General features: G+C 35.6%; 1 long non-coding RNA gene across 2 annotated transcripts in view; it reads left to right on the forward strand.

Annotated features, from left to right (window-relative positions):
* Positions 1-18,022, forward strand: part of LOC140622546 (uncharacterized) — a 51,538-nt gene extending 33,516 nt beyond the window's left edge. For both annotated transcript variants that reach the window (XR_012022284.1, XR_012022285.1), the window contains exon 3: positions 17,919-18,022. This is a non-coding gene — a long non-coding RNA (uncharacterized lncRNA). The remainder of the gene's footprint in view (positions 1-17,918) is intronic.
* Positions 18,023-20,035: the final 2,013 nt, after the last annotated feature.

A 20,035-nucleotide genomic window follows, 5' to 3' on the forward strand; every position in this document is an offset into this window, starting at 1 on the left:
TGGGATATTCAGATCAAGGGATTTGTATATTTGTAGATATAATACATATGACAACCATAACATAAAATGGGGAGTATATGGAGAACTGTTATGGTAGGTCTTTTACATTTTGCTTCAACTGGTAAAATATTAAATCTAAGTGGACTGGGAAATATTAGGTATATGTATTATAATCTCCAGAGTACAACTAAACAGCAGCAGCAACAGTAACATAGATATAGTAAAAAAAAAAAAAAACTCAGTATAAAAATTTAAGTCAAATTATAAAACATATTCAAATAACCCAAAAAGGAGGCAGGAAAAGATAAAGAGCAAAAATGGGAGGAGCAAACCAAAAACAAATGATAAGATGGTAGACCTAAATGAGCATGTTAATAACTTCATTAAATATAGAAGGTTACATACCAATTAAAGACAACTACTGGGGTGCTTGGGTGGCTCAGCAGTGGGGCATCTGCCTTTGGCTCAGGGCATGATCCTGGAGTCCCGGGATCGAGTCCCACATCAGGCTTCCTGCATGGAGCCTGCTTCTCCCTCTGCTTATGTCTCTCTATGCCTCTCTCTCTGTGTTTCTCATGAATAAATAAATAAAATCTTTAAAAAAAGACAACTATTGTCAGATTGAAAAAAGAAATATATGCTATCTACAATAAACCCACTTTAAATATAAAGACATAATTATGTTAAAAGTAAAAAGATGGACAATATGTCATTCAAAAGCTAGTAAAAAGAAAATGGGAGTTATATTAATAAATAACAGTAGAATTTAAAACAAAGAAAGTTACTAGGAATGAAGATGGACATAACAAAATTATAGAAATGGTCAGTTTACCAGGAAGACATAAAAATCATAAATGCGCATGCCCTAAATGATAGAGCTATAAAATACATGAGATAAAAACTGATAGAATTGAAAAGAAAAATAGACAAATCCACACTTATACTGGGAGACTTATAACTCTCAGTAATTTGATAGAAAACATATGCAGAGAAATAACTGATGATACAGAAGACCTATGTAACACTCTTACCAACTGGATCCAATAATCATTTCTAGAAAAATCTATTTAACAACAGCAGAATATACATCCCCCCCCAAGTGTATATGCATTATTCACAAAGACATTATATTCTAAACCATAAAGCAGATGTTACCAGAATTTTAAAAAATGAAATCATACCAAATCATTCTCTGGCAACAACAGAATTAAATTAAAAATAAATAAAACTATATCTAGGAAAATCCCCTATATTTGGAAAATAAGCAACACACTTTAAATAATACATAAGTAGGAAAGGAAATCATAAGGGAAATTTGAAAATATTTGAGTCAAGGAAAATAAAAATACAACATCAAAATTTCTGGTTACAGTTAGAGCAATGCTTAGGGAGAGGTTTTTAAAAATACTAATATTAGAAAATAAGGAACTTGTTAAATCAGTACTCTAATGTTTCACCATGAGAAAATAGAACAAGATTAAATTAAATAGAGGGCAACCCTGGCGGCGCAGCGGTTTAGCGCCACCTGCAGCCCAGGGAGTGATCCTGGAGACCCTGTATCAAGTCCCACGTCGGGCTCCCTGCATGGAGCCTGCTTCTCCCTCTGCCTGTGTCTCTGCCTCTCTCTCTCTAACTGTGTCTCTATGAATAAATAAAATCTTTAAAAAAAAATTAAATACAGATAAGCAGAAGAATAGAAACAATAATGATTAAAGAAAAAGTTTTGAAAATAGAAAGATCTGAAACTAATAATATACTATATGTTAATCAATTGAATTTAAAGAAAAATAATCAAGTAATAACATTGAAACCAAAAGGCTTTGGAAAATAGCAATAAAATTGAAAACTCTGTAATCAGATTAATCAAGAAAAAGAATACTGAATTATTATTAGGAGATGTGAAAGATGTGGCCTCACTGTATATTCTAGACATCAAAAAGATAATAGTGAGATACTAAGGTAATTTATACCCATAATTTTAACAACTTAAATGTTTTGATTCTTGAAAGGAAATATTCAAGTTGAATTGAGAAGAAATAAATAATTTGAATAGTCTTATATTAGTTAAGGAAATGGAATTCCTAGTTTAAAACCTTCCAATAAAGAAAAGTCTAGGTTCAGATGATTTCAATGGCAAATTCTATCAGATACTTAGGAAATATATTTTATTTTACACAATATTTTTTTCAGAAAATACTAAAGGAGGGAACACTTAGCAACTCAGTATATGGGATCAACATTACTCTGATATCAAAACTGTACAAATACATTACAAGAAAGGAAACTGTAGACCAATATCTACCATGAGCATAGACACAAAAATGCTCAAAAATGATTAGGAAATTAAAATTGGACATGTATAAAAAGAATAAGTACATTATACTAAGAAGGGGTTATCCAAGTTGTGGAAGCCTGGCTCAACACTTATCAATTGACAGACTAAAAAAAGTAAGACTACATGATCATCTTAATAGATGCAGAGAAAACATTTGACAAAATTAGATAGCCATTCATGACAAAAACTCTCAGGAAACAAAAGTAGAAGGGAATTTCCTTAATCTGATTAAAGGCATCATCAACGTAGAGGTAATATCATACTCACTGGTAAAGGGCTGAATACTTTTATCCTATTATTGGGAACAAGGTAAAGATGTACCTTCTCATGACTATGATCATCAGATCATAATGAAAAGCCAGTGAAAAGCCAGCTGGTGAGAAAAGCAAGAGAAAGAAAAGATGTGTAATTTTGAAAGGAAGAAATATAAAACTTCCTCCATGTGCCAAACACATGACTATTTTCTATATCGTAAATTCTAAAGATTCTGTAAGACAAGCTCCAAAAACTGATAAGCGAAGGCCACAGACTTCAAGTCAATATATAAAATTCAATTGTATTTCTATGTACTAGAAATATACAGTTGTAAATAAAAATATTTAAAGATGCTGTTTGTGATAGCATTTATAAACATGAAACACCTAAATATGAATATAACAGAATATATATACACTTTGATAATTATAAAACATTAATGAAATAAATCAGAGTATAAATAAATCATAAATTGAACATTCAATATAGTTAATATGTCACATTTTTCCCAATATGATCTTCAGATTCAACAAAACCCCAGTGAAAATACCATCAAATTTTTGAAGATATCAATAGACTGATTCTAAAATTTGTATGGAAATGCAAAGGAACAAGAACAGCCAAAAGCAGTTTAAAAAAGAACAAGTTAAAATTTTATGAAATACACGTAGATCAGTATAACATAAAAAAGACCTCAAGGAATAGACCCACACATGCACAAATACAATTCAATGGAGAACAGGTAGTCTTTTCAACAAATTGTCCTAAAACAAACATTTATATGCAAACATTGAAACTCAATCTATACCTTACATCTTACACAAAATTAACTCACAATGAATTGTAGATCTAAATGTTAAAATCTAAAACTATGAAACTTCTAGGAGAAAAATATTGAAAAAGACTTTGTGACCTTAGTGTAGTAAATATTTCTAAGATATGACACCAAAAACATAAAACAAAAAAGCTGACATATTGTGCTTCATCAAAATTAAAAATTTCTACTTTGTTAATGAAGTGACAAGCCACATAGTGGGGAAAAGTATTATAAATCTGAGGAAAGATATAAACTTTAACCCTTACCCCACTTCCCTCTCTCCTTTCACTAATTTTATTTGGTTCTAGTATTTTTAGTTCTTCCAATCATTATCTTTATACTTTAATATCATGCTTAATTACCCATAAAATATCTGTTGATTCTCTACCACTGTGAAGGTGAGAAAACCAGAGTTTTTCAGTAGAATTAAAAAAAAACTTTTTAAGCATAATTATTCTTTAATACTATCATGTATAAATAACATGTTCTTTAATCATAATCCCCAGAATTGTTTAATATTAGGCCTCATAATTCAGTATGTCATCCCCTCACTTTTGATTAGTGGAGTTTAATTCTTTTAATATTTCGTTTTCGATAATAAGACCTCATGGGAACTCTATTTCCTAAGAGTTTTGCTTATTTGTTTATTTTTGTTATTTTGTAGAATGTTTATTTTGTACACGTGGAGTCTGATACACTTCAGCTGGATTGGCCTTGATGTGACCCATACAGTAACATTTTTTCTCTGGGTCATAACAGTCTCTTTAGACTGTTGGTTCAATACTTCTTTCATTTGGGAAAGTTTTCTTTTGAACGTTTTTCTTTACCAAATATAGTGAACTTATAAAGAACACTAATTTTTCATTTCTTAGATCTTATTTTAATCTTTATTTTTTCTCTAATTCTTTTAAGCTCTTTGGCTTTTATATTTCATTTTTCTCAGGATATTTAAGTCCACACTTTTTTTTCTTCTTATAACGACTTATGTTTCTGTTATGACTTTTTATTTACAGGCGTACCTCAGAGATTTTGTAGGTTGCTTTAGATTTACTTCAATAAAGCAAATATTGCAATAAAGTGGGTCAAATGAATTTTTTGGTTTCCCGGTGCATATAAAAGTTATGTTTACACTATATTTAGCCTATTAAGTGTATAATACATTACATCTAGAAAGCCATTTAAAAACCCATCTAAAAAACCTTACTTTAATTTAAAAATATGTTTTTGCTAAATAATACGAACCATTATCTGAACTTTCAATGAATCATAATCTTTTTGCCAGTAGAGGGTCTTATCTTGATATTGATGGCTGCTGACTGACTTTGGTGGTGGTCAATGAAGGTTGGGGTTTCTGTGGCGATTTCTTACAATAAGATGATGTTTATTACAATTGACTCTTCCTTTCATGAATGATTTCTCTGCAGCATGTGCTGCTGTTTGATAGCATTTCACTTACAATACTTCTTTCAAAATTAGAGTTAAACCTCTCAAACTCTGCCACTGCTTTATCAACTAAGTTTGTGAAATATTCTAAATATTTTGTTGTCATTTTAACAATCTTCACAGTATCTTCACCAGGATTCGATTTGATTCTCAAGAAACCATTTTCTTTGGTCATCTCTAAGAATCAGGTGCTCATCCATTAATGTTATATCACAAGATTGCAGCAATTCACTCATACCTTCAGACTCCTTTTATTCTAGTTCTGTTGCTCTTTCCACACATCTGCAGTTACTTTCTCCATGGAAGCCCCCTCAAAGTCATCCATGAGAACTGGAGTCAACTTCTTTCAAAGTCTTGTTCATGTTGTTGTTTTTGACCCCTTCTCATGAATCATGAATATTCTTAATGGCACCTAGAATGGTGGATCCTTTTCAGAAGGTTTTCAATTGACTTTACACAGATCCATCAGGAAATTCACTATTTATGGCAGCTATAGCCCTATGAAATGTATTTCTTAAATAATATGACTTGAAAGTCAAAATTGCTCCTTGATCCATTGGCTGCAGAATGAATATTGTGTCAGCAGGTATGAAAACATTTCATTGTATATCTCCATCCAAGTTTTTGGGTGAACAGGTGCATTGTCAATGAGCGATTCTATTTTGAAGGAATCTTTTTCCTTGAGCAGTAGTTATTCAACCACAGGGTCAAAATATTTAGTAAAGCATGTTGTAAACAGATATGCCATCATCCAGGATTTGTTGATGCATTTATAGAGCACAGGAAGAGTAGTTCTAGCATAATTCTTGAGGGCCTTAGGATTTTTAGAATGGTAAATGAACATTGGCTTCAGCTTCAGTCACCAGCTGCATTAGGCCATAATGAGAGAGTCAGTTTCTCCTTTGAAGCATTGAAGCCAAGTATAGACTTCTCTTCTCTAGCTATGAAAATCCTAGATGGTATCTTCTTCTGAAAGAAGACATATTTTTTGTATATATTTTTTATTGGAGTTTGATATGCCAACATATAGCATAAGACCCAGTGCTCATCCCGTCAAGTGCCCCCCTCAGTGCCCATCACCCAGTCACTTCAACCACCTGCCCACCTCCCTTTACACCACACATTGTTCATTTCCCAGAGTTAGGGGTCTCTCATGTTCTGTCACTCTCACTGATATTTCCCACTCATTTTCTCTCCTTTCCCTTTTTTCCCTTTCACTATTTTTTATATTCCCAAAATAAATGAGACCATATACTGTTTGTCCTTCTTTGATTGACTTACTTTACTGAGCGTAATACCCTCCAGTTCCATCCACATTGAAGCAAATGGTGGGTATTTGTATTTTATAATGGCTGAGTAATATTCCATTGTATACATATACCCCATCTTCTTTATCCATTCATCTGTTGACGGACACTGAGGCTCCTTCCACAGTTTGCTATTGAGGACATTGCTGCTATAAACATTGGGGTGCAGGTGTTCTGGCATTTCACTGCCTCTGTATCTTTGGGGTAAATCCCCAGCAGTGCAATTGCTGGGTTGTAGGGTAGTTCTATTTTTAACTCTTTGAGGAACCTCCACACAGTTTTCCAGAGTGGCTGCACCAGTTCACATTCCCACCAACAGTGCAAGAGGGTTCCCCTTTCTGACATCCTCTCCAACATTTGTTGTTTCCTGTCTTGTAAATTTTCACCATTCTCACTGGTGTGAGGCGGTGCGTTTTCTCATGTGCTTGTAGGCCATGTGTATGTTTTCTTTGGCAAAATTTCTGTTCATGTCTTTTGCCATTTTATGATTGGATTGTTTGTTTCTTTGCTGTTGAGTTTACTAAGTTCTTTATAGATCTTGGATACTAGCCCTTTATCTGATATGTCATTTGCAAATCTCTTTTCCCATTCTGTAGGTTGTCTTTTAGTTTTGTTGACTGGTTCTCTTGCTGTGCAGAAGCTTTTTATCTTGATGAAGTCCCAATAGTTCATTTCTGCTTGTGTTCCCCTTGCCTTCATACATGTATCTTATAAGAAGTTGCTGTGACCCCATCCTGTGTTCTCCTCTAGGACTTTGATGGATTCTTGTCTCACATTTAGATCTTTCATCCCTTTTGAGTTTATCTTTGTGTCTGGTGTAAGAGTATGGTCTAGTTTCATTCTTCTGCATGTGGATATCCAATTATCCCAGCACCATTTATTGAAGAGACTGTCTTTTTTCCAGTGGATAGTCTTTCCTGGTTTGTCAAATATTAGTTGACCATATTGTTGAGGGCCCATTTCTGGGTTCTCTATTCTGTTCCATTGGTCTATGTGTCTATTTTTGTGCCAGTACCACACTGGCTTGATCATCACAGCTGTGTAGCACACTTTGAAATCTGGCCTTGTGAAACCCCCAGCTCTGGTTTTCTTTTTTAATATTCCCCTGGCTATTCGGGATCCTTTCTGATTCCACAGAAATCTTAAGATGATTGTCCCAACTCTCTGAAGAAAGTCCATGTTATTTTGATAGGGATTGAATTAAAAGTGTAAATTGCCCTGGGTAGCATAGACATTTTCACAATATTAATTCTTCCAATCCATGAGCATGGAATATTTTTCCATCTCTTTGTGTCATCCTCAATTTCTTTCAGAAGTATTCTGTAGTTTTTAGGGTATAGATCCTTTACCTCTTTGGTTAGGTTTATTCCTAGGTATCTTATGCTTTTGGGTGCAATTGTAAATGGGATTGACTCCTTAATTTCTCTTTCTTCAGTCTCATTTTTCGTGTATAGAAATGCCACTGATTTCTAGGCATTGATTTTGTATTCTGCCACACTGCCGAATTGCTGTAGGAGTTCTAGCAATCTTGGGGTGGAGTCTTTTGGGTTTTCTAAGTACAGTATCATGTCATCTGCAAAGAGGGAGAGTTTGACTTCTTCTTTGCCAATTTGAATGCCTTTTCTTTCTTTTTGTTGCCTGATTGCCGAGGCTAGGACTTCTCGTACTATGTTGAATAGCAGTGTGAGAGTGGGCATCCCTGTCGTGTTCCTGTTCTTAGGGGAAAGGCTCCCAGGGTTTCCCCATTGAGAATGATATTTGTTGTGGGCTTTTCGTAGATGGCTTTTAAGATGCTGAGGAATGTTCCCTCTATCCCTGCACTCTGAAGAGTTTTGATGAGGAATGGATACTGTATTTTGTCAAATGCTTTCTCTGCATCTCTTAAGAGGATCGTATGGTTCTTGTATTTTCTCTTGTTGATGTGATCTATCATGTTGATTGCTTCACGAGTGTTGAACCAGCTTTGCATCCCGGGGATAAATCCCACTTGGTCATAGTGAATAATCTTCTTAATGTACTGTTGGATCCTATTGACTAGTATCTTGATGAGAATTTTTGTATCCATGTTCATCAGGGATATTGCTCTATAATTCTCCTTTTGATGGGGTCTTTTAGTTTTGGAATGAAGGTGATACTGGCCTCATAGAAGGACTTTGGAAGTACTCCATCTCTTTCTATCTTTCCAAACAGCTTTAGTAGAATAGGGATGGTTTCTTCAAGCATTTGATAGAATTCCCCTGGGAAGCCATCTGGCCCTGGACTTTTGTGTCTTAGGAGGTGTTTGATGACTGCTTCAATTTCCTCCCTGGTTATTGGCCTGTTCAGGTTTTCCTTTTCTTCCTGGTCCGGTTTTGGTAGTTTGTGGTTTTCCAGAAATGCATCCATTTCTTCTAGATTGCCTAATTTATTGATTCATAGCTACTCATAATATGTTTTTAAAATTGTTTGTATTTCCTTGGTATTGGTTGTGATCTCTCCTTTTCATTCGTGATTTTATTAGAGTCTTTTCTCTTTTGTTTTTAATAAGGCTGGCTAATGGTTTATCTATTTTATTAACTCTTTCAAAGAACCAACTCCTGGTTTTTTTTGATCTGTTGTACAGTTCTTCAGGTCTCTATTTCATTGAGTTCTGCTCGAATCTTTATCAACTGTCTTCTGCTGGGTGTAGGTTTTATTTGCTGTTCTTTCTCCAGTTCCTTTAGGTGCAAGGTTAGCTTGTATATTTGAGTTTTTTCTGATATTTTGAGGGATGCTTGTATTGCAATGTATTTCCCTCTTCGGACTGCTTTTGCTGAATCCCTAAGATTTTGAACAGTTGTATCTTCAAACTCATTAGTTTCCATGAATCTTTTTAATTCTTCTCTAATTTCCTGGTTGACCCTTTCATCTTTTAGCAGGATGATCTTTAACTTCCACATATTTGAATTCCTTCCAAATTTCTTCTTATGATTGAGTTCAAATTTCAAAGCATTATGGTCTGAAAATATGCAGGGGACAATCCCAATCTTTTGGTATTGGTTAAGACCCGATTTGTGACCCAGTACGTGGTCTACTCTGGAGAAAGTTCCATGTGCACTTGAGAAGAATGTGTTTTCAGTTATGTTTGGATGTAAAGTTCTGTAAATATCTGTGAAATCCATCTGGTCCAGCGTATCATTTAAAGGTCTGGTTTCTTTGGAGATGTTTTGCTTATAATATCTGTCATTTGCAGAAAGCATCGTGTCGAAGTCTCCTAGTATAATGTATTATTATCTATGTGTTTACTTTGGTTATTAATTGATTGATATACTTGGCAGCTCCCACATTTGGGGCATAAATATTCATGATTGTTAGGTCCTCTTGTTGGATAGATTCTTTAAGTATGATATAGTGTTCCTCTTCATCTCTTACTACAGTCTCTGGGATAAACTTTATCTGATTGAGGATTGCTACCCCTGTTTTCTTTTGAGGACCATTTGAAAGGTTCTCCAACCTTTCATTTTCAGGCTGCAGGAGTCCTTAGGTCTAAAATGAGTCTCTTGTACGCAGCAAAATGATGGGTCTTCCTTTTTTATCCAGTCTGAAACCCTGCACGTTTTGATGGGATCATTGATCCCATTCACATTCAGAGTTACTATTGAAAGATACGAATTTAGTGTCATCATGATACCTATTCAGTCTCTGTTTTAGTGGATTATTTCTTTGGGCTTCCTCTTTCTTTTGCAGAGTCCCCCTTAATATTTCTTGCAGAGCTGATTTGGTGGTCACATATTCTTTCAATTTCTGCCTCTCTTGGAAGCTCTTTATCTCTCCTTCTATTCTGAATGAGAGCCTTGCTGGATAAAGTATTCTTGGCTGCATATTCTTCTCATTTAGGACCCTGAAAATATCCTGCCATCCCTTTCTGGCCTTCCAGGTCTCTGTGGAGAGGTATGCTGTTAATCTAATATTTCTCCCCATTGTAAGTTAGGGATGTCTTGTCTCTTGCTGCTTTAAGGATTTTCTCTTTAATTTTGGAATTTGCAAGTTTCACTATTAAATGTCGAGGTGTTGAACTGGTTTTATTGATTTTAAGGGGGTATCTCTCTGTATCCTGGATCTGAATGCCAGTTTCCCTCCCCAATTTAGGTTAGTTCTCAGCTATGATTTGTTCAAATACACTTTCTGGTCCTCTGTCCCTTTTGGCACCTTCTGGAACTCCAATTAAACATAGATTTTTCCTTCTGAGGCTCTCATTTTTTCCCCTTAACCTTTCCTCATGATCTTTTAATTGTTTTTCTCTTTATTCCTTGGCTGCTTTCCTTGCTAGCTTCAAAATTTCTTATCTAGCTTCCTCATCTCTCTCACTCTTCATAGAATAAAGAGAGCTAGGGCCTTCCTCTGGATTAGGCATTTAATTAAGGGAATGTTTTGGCTGGCTTGTTCTATCCAGACCACTAGAACTTTCTCCATATTAGCAATAAGACTATTTTGCTTTCTTATCATTTGTATGTTCACTGGAGTAGTGCATTTCATTTCCTTCAAGAACTTTTCCTTTGCATTCACAACTTAGCTGTTTGGTGTAAGAGGCCAAAGTTTTAGCTTGTCTTAGCTTTTGACATGCCTTCCTCACTAAGCTTAAGCATTTCTACTTTTTGATTTAAAGTGAGAGACATGTGACTCTTGCTTTTATTTGAACATTTAGAGGCTATTGTAAGGTCATTAATTGGCCTAATTCAATAGCGTGTCTAGGGAATAGGGAGGCCCAAAGAAAGGAATAGAGATGGGGAATAGCCAGTTGGTAGAGAAGTCAGAACATACACATTTATTGATTAAATTTGCTGTCTTATATGGATGTGGCTTGTGGTGCCCCAAAACAATTACAGTAGTAACAGCAAAGGTAAGTGATCACAGAGCTCCCTGACAAATGCAATAACAATGAAAAAGTTTCAAATATTGTGATCATACCTAAATGTGACATAGAGACATGGAGTAAGCAAATATTGTCAGAAAAATGGCATTAATAGACTTGCTCAAAATAGGGTTGCCACAGAACTTCAATTTGTAAAAAAAAGCACTATCTGCACAGTGCAATAAAGCAAAGCACAATACAATGAGGTATGCCTGTATTTCTTGAATTTCTCCAATTTATTTTTCATCACTTCATATTTTCTGTCATTTATTTCTTTGCATAACTCATATATATTTTGTCATTTTGAAAGAAGTTATATCTTTAAAAATTCATAGAGAATTTTGCTTATAACTTTAACTACCTCATGGTATATAAGTTTATATTATGTGTATGATATATACCTTGTGTCATTTACCTTTTCTTTCTTCTTTTTTTAAAAGATTTTATTTATTTATTCATGATAGACACAGAGAGAGAGAGAGGCAGAGACACAGGCATAAGGAGAAGTAGGCTCCCTGCAGGGAGCGCGATGCAGGACTTGATCCCAGGACCCCAGGGTCACGCCCTGAGCTAAATGCAGACGCTCAACCCCTGAGCCATCCAGCAGTCCCCCTTTTCTTTCTTCTTGAAGTATTTTCCTATATGTCATCACCTGCTTTATTTTATAATGAAATTATAATATGTTATTATTGTTATTATTTTAATATACCAGAAATGTGAAAGGATACTATGGGAGGAGGAACTAAGAGTTTTATTGAGGTATGGTCCAAGGCAGCTGAGTTTGGAATGTCTCCAAATCACCTTTTACCTTTTGGAATGACTCTCTCCTGGATTCCAGGGTTAACTACTGGCTCAGAGCGGCTATATTTGTTAATTTTGGTCATATGTCCTATGACTTATCATTTTATTTTTAATTTTTAAAAATCTTATTTATTTATTCATGAGAGGCACAGTGAGAGAGGCAGACACAGGCAGAGGGTGAAGCAGGATTCCTGTGAGGAGCCTGATATGAGACTCGGGACTGGATCCCAGGACCCCTGGATCATGACCTGAGGCAAAGGCAGACACTCAACCATTGAGCCACCCAGATGCTCCTGATTTATCTTTTTCATCTCTTTACATATTGGAAATAGTTAATGTTTCACTGCTTCTCATCTCCCCTTGCCTTGATTTTTCTTTCATTCCATCACACATGGCCTACTTATTTGGAGTTGCTATACCTGTGTCTTTCCCTTAAAGTTCCTTTCCTTGGTCACTCTCTGGAGTGACTGTTCACACACTGCTATATTTCTGTTCAAAGCAAATATCGCTGGTTTTGTTTTAAGTGTATCCACCTCTTTTTGAGACTGCTGAGCTTAGTGACTAGCTCAAGATCTTAGGAGGCATGATTTTTATTTTGGTGTTCACTCTTGTCCTGTTTCAATTTTTATTGTACAATTTTTCTTTTCATGTATTGTGGTTTGGAATTGTAGATAGATTTCCTACCCTTTCTAGGGATGGGGTTTACATTTATGTTTCTTCCGCTGTAAAGGAAGAGGAAAGAAGCATCTCTTAAGTTTGGACTCTTAGTCTGGAAATCTGAATTTATTTACATAATTGAGGATAACATAATATATTTTTGCTGTTGTACTTGCCTGAAATTTGGATTCAAGATTATATGTGCTTCATGAATGTGTTGTGTAACATTGACTTTTCAATAATTTAAGGAAGTTAGCTATAGGAGAAAGAGAAGAAAATTTGGAGACTGTCCTAAATTCATATATAGACCTAGTTTTTAATATCTGTGTAATTTTAGATGAGAAATAATTTGAGGTTAGGTGGCAACATGTGCTTCACAGTGTGGTTGCGAGGATTCAGTAGAATATGTAAAAAAGTGTTATATTTGAAGTCAATTTAAATCTTATTTCCTTATATATTCTACTTTTTTCATGCAATATAATATGGTTTTATCTCCGTGTATTATTCTTCATACTTTTTATTTTTTTATTTTTTATTTTTTTATAATAAATTTATTTTTTATTGGTGTTCAATTTGCCAACATACAGAATAACACCCAGTGCTCATCCCATCAAGTGCCCCCGTCAGTGCCCGTCACTCATTCACCCCCACCCCCTGCCCTCCTCCCCTTCCACCACCCCTAGTTCGTTTCCCAGAGTTAGGAGTCTTCATGTTCTGTCTCCCTTTCTGATATTTCCCACACATTTCTTCTCCCTTCCCTTCTATTCCCTTTCACTATTATTTATATTCCCCAAATGAATGAGACCATATAATGTTTGTCCTTCTCCAATTGACTTTCTTCACTCAGCATAATACCCCCCAGTTCCATCCACGTTGAAGCAAATGGTGGGTATTTGTCATTTCTAATGGCTGAGTAACATTCCATTGTATACATAGACCACAGCTTCTTTATCCATTCATCTTTCGATGGACACCGAGGCTCCTTCCACAGTTTGGCTATTGTGGACATTGCTGCTAGAAACATCGGGGTGCATGGGATCCCTGGGTGGCGCAGCGGTTTGGCGCTTGCTTTTGGCCCAGGGCGCGATCCTGGAGACCTGGGATCGAATCCCACGTCGGGCTCCCGGTGCATGGAGCCTGCTTCTCCCTCTGCCTGTCTCTCTCTCTCTCTCTCTCTCTCTGTCTCTCTCTGTGACTATCATAAAAAATAAAAATTAAAAAAATTAAAAAAAATAAACATCGGGGTGCAGGTGTCCCGGCATTTCATTGCATCTGAATCTTTGGAGTAAATCCCCAACAGTGCAATTGCTGGGTCATAGGGCAGGTCTATTTTTAACTCTTTGAGGAACCTCCACACAGTTTTCCAGAGTGGCTGCACCAGTTCACATTCCCACCAACAGTGTAAGGGGGTTCCCTTTTCTCCGCATCCTCTCCAACATTTGTGGTTTCCTGCCTTGTTAATTTTCCCCATTCTCACTGGTGAGGTGGTATCTCATTGTGGTTTGGATTTGTATTTCCCTGATGACTAGTGATGCAGAGCATTTTCTCATGTGCATGTTAGCCTCTTCATACTTTTTAATCTATTCTGTGTTTAGATTGAATATTATTGAGGTAATTGACAGAAATGATAAAAAAGATTAAAGATTTCTAAGGAAAATTTTTTAATGTTGCTCTGGAATCCATCATAAAATAAAGATTTAAAGCTGCTCTAAAAGATGGTAAAGTCACCTTTGTTGTTAGAAAACTAAAGGCCTCTCATTTTTTCTTATTAACAGCTTCTGTGCTTGACTACCCTGGGAAAACCAAAACAACTATAGGCAATAATTCCCCAGGCCAAGTGATCTCAGTTAGGCAATCCCAGATCTCTGCAGCATCACTTGGTCACTACCTTCTGGGGATATAATTAACTGCTGCTCTGACTATTAACAGCTCTTTGTGAATGTCTGTAATGATTCTGTATAGGATCCCTTTGATTTGGGGAGAACTACAATCTATCTGAATCTTTAATTTGCTATTAATTTTATTGGCAAAACAGGTAAGTGGGAGGGACAGACATAAAATCAGGAAGCCAAGGTTTCTATGTTCCAGAAATTAAGTTTTTCTCAACTCACCATGATGTCAACCAGATATAGCATGTTGCTGCTGGTATCCTAGAAAAGGAGGATGGAACAGGAATCAGGCCTGTGAAGGAGAGTCACTATGTATGGGCAGCTGAGGGTATGGGTAGGGTAAAGTGTACATTTGACCTCAAAGAATAATAATAAAGCTGTAGAAGAATATCATAGAATATTCAGAGTTTATCATATGACTATCTTCCTTTCCAAGTTTCTCAACAGTTTGACCTTGTGTGTTTTTTTAAAGATGCTTGATTGATCGGTTTTATTAGAGGAGGATGGAGGGGCAGAGGGAGAGAGGAAAAGAGAATCTTCAAGCAGACTCCCCCAGTGAGTGCAGAGCCCTGATATGTGGCTCGATTTCATGACCTTGAGATCATGACCTGAGCCAAAACCGGGAGTTGGATGCTTAATTGGCTGAGCTACTCATGTGCCCCTGACCTTGTATTTGTTTTGTTTTGCTTTTAGTTATTTTTTTAGTCTCTGGGTTCCTTTTTGGCTTATGATTTATGGTCAGCTTGGCCACCTGACCCATCTATTCAGTGCCCAGAAACTTCATTCCATCATAAACTTCTGCTTTACCTGCCATTCCACTGCTCTGCCCTCATCCTAGTGGTTACAGTTCTTTGACTGATTTCAAGCTGCTGAATATTGAGGGTCTGTATCATAACAGAGTGGCACATAGGTTCTCTGAAAACTTTGTCATCCAGTTCCTAATAGGGGAGTTATTTCATTCATCCATTCTTTGACAATTCTCTCATTCATTATATTATTTATTCGTTAATGAACCCATTTGATATTTACAATGTGTGCCTCTGATACACCAGGCCAAATTTCCCATTTACAAAGCAGAAAAATATATGTAAATTGGTATCTCAATTTATATATATATATATATATATATATATATATATATATATCATCACATTTTCTCCACTGTTCTAAAATTTCTCTACTCTCTCCCTTTCTTCTCTTTTTTTCACCCTTCATTTTGACTTGCTGTTCAATTTTGGCTTCTCTGGCTCACCGCTGATTGTTCTCCTATCTCTGTGATTGTTTTGCCTAATTTGTTGGCTCTGTCTGTTATCACATTATTACTATGACTTTCTATATGTTGGATTTTGCTTTTTTTCCCTATATATTCTTTCCCTTAGGGAATTTTTCACCCATGTACATTCAGTTATTACTCATATGGATTACTATACAATTATATTTTGAACCTGTATTTCTTTCCACATATCCTGACTCATATTTCCACCTGTACATCTCATTAGTATCTGAAACTCCAATTGTTTAATATAAATACGATCATCTATTTTCCCCATTCTCACAAATTCTATGTCCAATTTCTTTCTTTTAAAAAAATGAATCCACCATTGTCCTATCTATCCATGCTCAAATCTTGGTGTCATCTTTGACATTGCTCTTCATGTTCATTCCAACTTTAATCAGCCACCAATTTTTGGTGTGTATTTCTTAATGTTTTCATTTTCTAAATTGAGAGTCTTAAAGCTAAAACTTTATAGTTTTAGTGTATCTGTATACGCCCCCCAGATCTGCTTTATTTCTGCTTTATTCTCTGTAGAGGACTTTCTACCTCCATTATTTCTTTCCTCCAAATGACCCATTACACTTACAGATGGAGCATTTTCGCTAATTACCGGTCTTATTATCAATTTCTTGCACCCTCTTTATTGACTCCCTATACTTATCTCATAATTCTTAAATATCTATATTAGTTCCTAATGTTAGGCAAAAATTAACTTTTACCATCTTTCTCTTATTTTTTCTACTCTCCAAAAACAGTATCTATTCTGTAGATAATCTGCATGGTTCACCATTAACAAATAAAAATGTTTCTGTTTTTCATATTTTATCATCTGCTTGAAATGTCTTTTCTTTTGACTCTGTGTATTGTAATATCTACCAACTCTTGAAGCTATATACAACTGCCACCTCTGCTATGCTGCCTTTTCTCATCACTATAGTGATATTTTTCCACTCTGCTCATATATTAGAGGGTCAATTACACTTTCATGACATGTATCATGCAATGCCTGAAGTATATTTAGTAAGTAAATCCACTTTAACAAAATGAATAAATGAGAAGAATGGGGACTAGAACATAATCAATACTTTGGTTTTGAATAACCATCTGAGTATAATATGCCTAAACTATCTCTGCGTTCTCCACTTGTACAATTAAAGTGGAAGTAAAAACTAAAGAATTTTATATGCCTTATGAAAAAGGCAGTTTTAAAGAAAAGTCTATTTTCCTGGCAGACCAACACAAATTTGAGGCTGGATAGGCACAGCCTTCAGAAATTCCTTGGAGCACCTGCCTTGGCTCCTTCTCTGTTCTCTCTTTCCTCTTACCACTAACAACAAGAGAAATATCCAGTGTTATGTGTGGTGGTTAGAAAAACTTACTTTTTTAAATTGAAATTTATGGATTTGGATTGTGGGGACAGCAGAGGTCCCCTGGTTAGAGCACAAAGCTCCTTCCTGCATCCCTTAGGCAGTCTCATTAGTCTTTGATTTCCATTAAGGAGAAAAATTGTTATTTGGGAAATATGCTTAAGTGATTGAATGCAAGTGTGGATATGAAAGCTTCACCTAAAACCAGGTTTAGTAGAGCAATGGAAGTTTCAGAATTTGAGGAACAATTTTCTGTACTTGAAAGTTATTCATGTAGTCACTTCCGTATATAGTAATTTATTGTGCTACCCTGTATGGTAGGTAGGTACTGGGCCAGGCAGGTTTACATATATCATTTATTTCTCACAACACCCTGCAAGGAGGTATTATCTCCACATTAGTAATGAGAATACTGAAGCTCAGAGAGATTAGGTAACTTTGATATGCTCATGTAACAAGGGAGTGGTGATGCCATTAAAGCCCAAGCTGCTAATCATTCTACTATCATGTGTGTAAGGCAGTCTGTGAGTTTTTTGTATTTTTAGGATTGAAGAATATAGAGATGAAAATTTGGAAATGATCTCTGGGTGTTTGAATGTGAGCCTATAGCCATGTGATAAGTCTGCCATGTAGAAGAACACCACCTTTGGAAATAACTGTACTGTGACCTTCAGTAGCAGATGATGGACAGAGAAGATAGAGTGGGATAGAACACACAGAGAACACACAGTGGGCGGAATCTCACTTGCCTGATGTTTGTTCTGTATGCTTCCTTGTCCTGCTTAGTACATGCTTTGATTCCTCAAATCATAAAACCAGTAAAAATTTTACTTGTCTATATCATTGTACAGTATAAAAGACAATCAATCTTTCCATTCACTATCATGTGTGATTTCCACAGAAACTCTGTAAGCCTCACCGGGCAGGTAACAGAAGCATCTTGCCTTCCTTAAATGCAACCCAATGTCAAATTCAGGAGCAGCCCTGAATCAGTGAATTTAAGGTGAGAGATTGACTTTCTCTTTAATTTACCTGGGTTCTCAGAAACCTTGGCTACCATATTTAATACTCTCTGAACCTTGTTCAGCTCTTTTTTTTTTCTTTCTTCTGGTGGTTTCTTTCTTTTTGTTCTTTATCATATATGTCTTTCCTAATTTCCCCTTTTCCCCATATTTAAAATCTTCATTCATTTTTCTTTCTCTCTGCTTTATTTTTTTCTCCATCTCAGATTATTCCATCGATTTCAGGAAAATAAATTGAGTGCTGCCTATAGGCTTGAAGATTAGATGTGATTTAATCCTCACCAAGAAATACACTGTAAAGCCTTAGGTGCCTTCTCACTAGGAGACTATTGGTTATGGTTACTATAAGCTTTTAAGTGAGAAATTTCCCCTTATGTCTGTTAAAATGATTGGAGAAGATGACCAAGAAAGGAGAGAATAAAAAATAGTAAAGATCATTGACCTGAAGGCATGGCCTTACTACAGCTTGGAGTTATTAATCTAACTTCTTAATCAAAAACTATCTACTGGGATCCCTGGGTGGTGCAGCGGTTTGGCGCCTGCCTTTGGCCCAGGGCGCGATCCTGGAGATCCGGGATCGAGTCCTGCGTTGGGCTCCCTGCATGGAGCCTGCTTCTCGCTCTGCCTGTGTCTCTGCCTCTCTCTCTCTCTCTCTCTGTGACTATCATGAATAAATAAATAAAATCTTAAAAAAAACCATCAAAAACTATCTACTGACTTTCTGTATATACCTGGTTACATAATATGGGTTATACACACATGCATAATGATAATAGTTAGTATTAAAAGTTACTAAAAATATTAAAAGTTACTTTCATATTACGTAATTCAAGGTATTTTCCATTTTCCATACTGTATATTTCTTTTTATTCAGTTTAATTCTTTTTTGTGTGTATGTGTATGTTTAACCCAGTTTTATTATAGATTTATGTTGTGAGATTGACAAGTTATTTATTCAATTTATAAACAGTATAAATCTCCAGTGTTTCAAATACAGTGACTTAAAAAATACAATGACTTTTCTCTCTTTCTGAAAAGGTGTACATTTTATTTGAGATGACTGTTAACTACCTTCAAAGACTTATTTTTTTATTTAAATTCAATTATATATATGTTGTGTAATTGTAATCTAAGTATATGTGTTCTTGGGGTAGCCATCTGCTGCCCATCTGGTCTTGATACGGGTTGTCTTCTCCCTTTGAATGTTTTTAGCCCACTTCCCTTTCCCTGCTCCACATGACCACATATTTGTCTTAGTATTCACTTGGATGTATTGTATATCACATTAGACTATATTTATTATGTGTATATTTTATGTTTTTTTCAGCTATTTTCTTAATTCTTAAATCATAAATCAAAAGTATAAAATACAAATTTCCTTGAAAATAAAGTTTCTGAATGGATTTCAATCAAAGTAAGCAGGATAATACCACATATCACAACAGGTTACCCTGCGGGTGGTACTGAGCACTTTCAAGGGTTGGGGGATGTCAGGCACATAAAAGTTGATACCAAAGAGAGGCCGAGACACTAATGAATTAAAAATTACTCCAACAATTCCAAGTGCTGATCTTTAAAACCTTTATATGTGTGGACAGAGAAAAGCTGTTTGCAAAGATATGTTAAACACTCAGTGGCCACTTTAGGCATGCATCTTAACTGAAATTGGTGAAATCTTTTAAATATGCATTCATTAGGTTTGGAGAAAGCCTTGCATCCCTAGGGGCATACACTCCTTATGAAATTCTTACTGAATGTTGAGGTCAGTTTAGGGTTTTGTAGCTATGGAAAATTGCATGGAACCTAGAGGCACCCAGGATAATGACATAATAAAATGTGATGGGGAAATAGTTGTTATATTTTGTAGTAGAGTGCATGTGACAAGTGTCTACTACCCTTGTGAGCTGCCCAGTTTCACGTACCCTAGTCTCATTATTCAATCTCAATCTGCAGCTTGTCTTAATTCAGTCTTAAATTTTACATCAAGCACTTCTAA

Source organism: Canis lupus, chromosome 32 (genome assembly GCF_048164855.1).
Source record: "Canis lupus baileyi chromosome 32, mCanLup2.hap1, whole genome shotgun sequence".
Taxonomy (NCBI): Eukaryota; Metazoa; Chordata; class Mammalia; order Carnivora; family Canidae; genus Canis; species Canis lupus.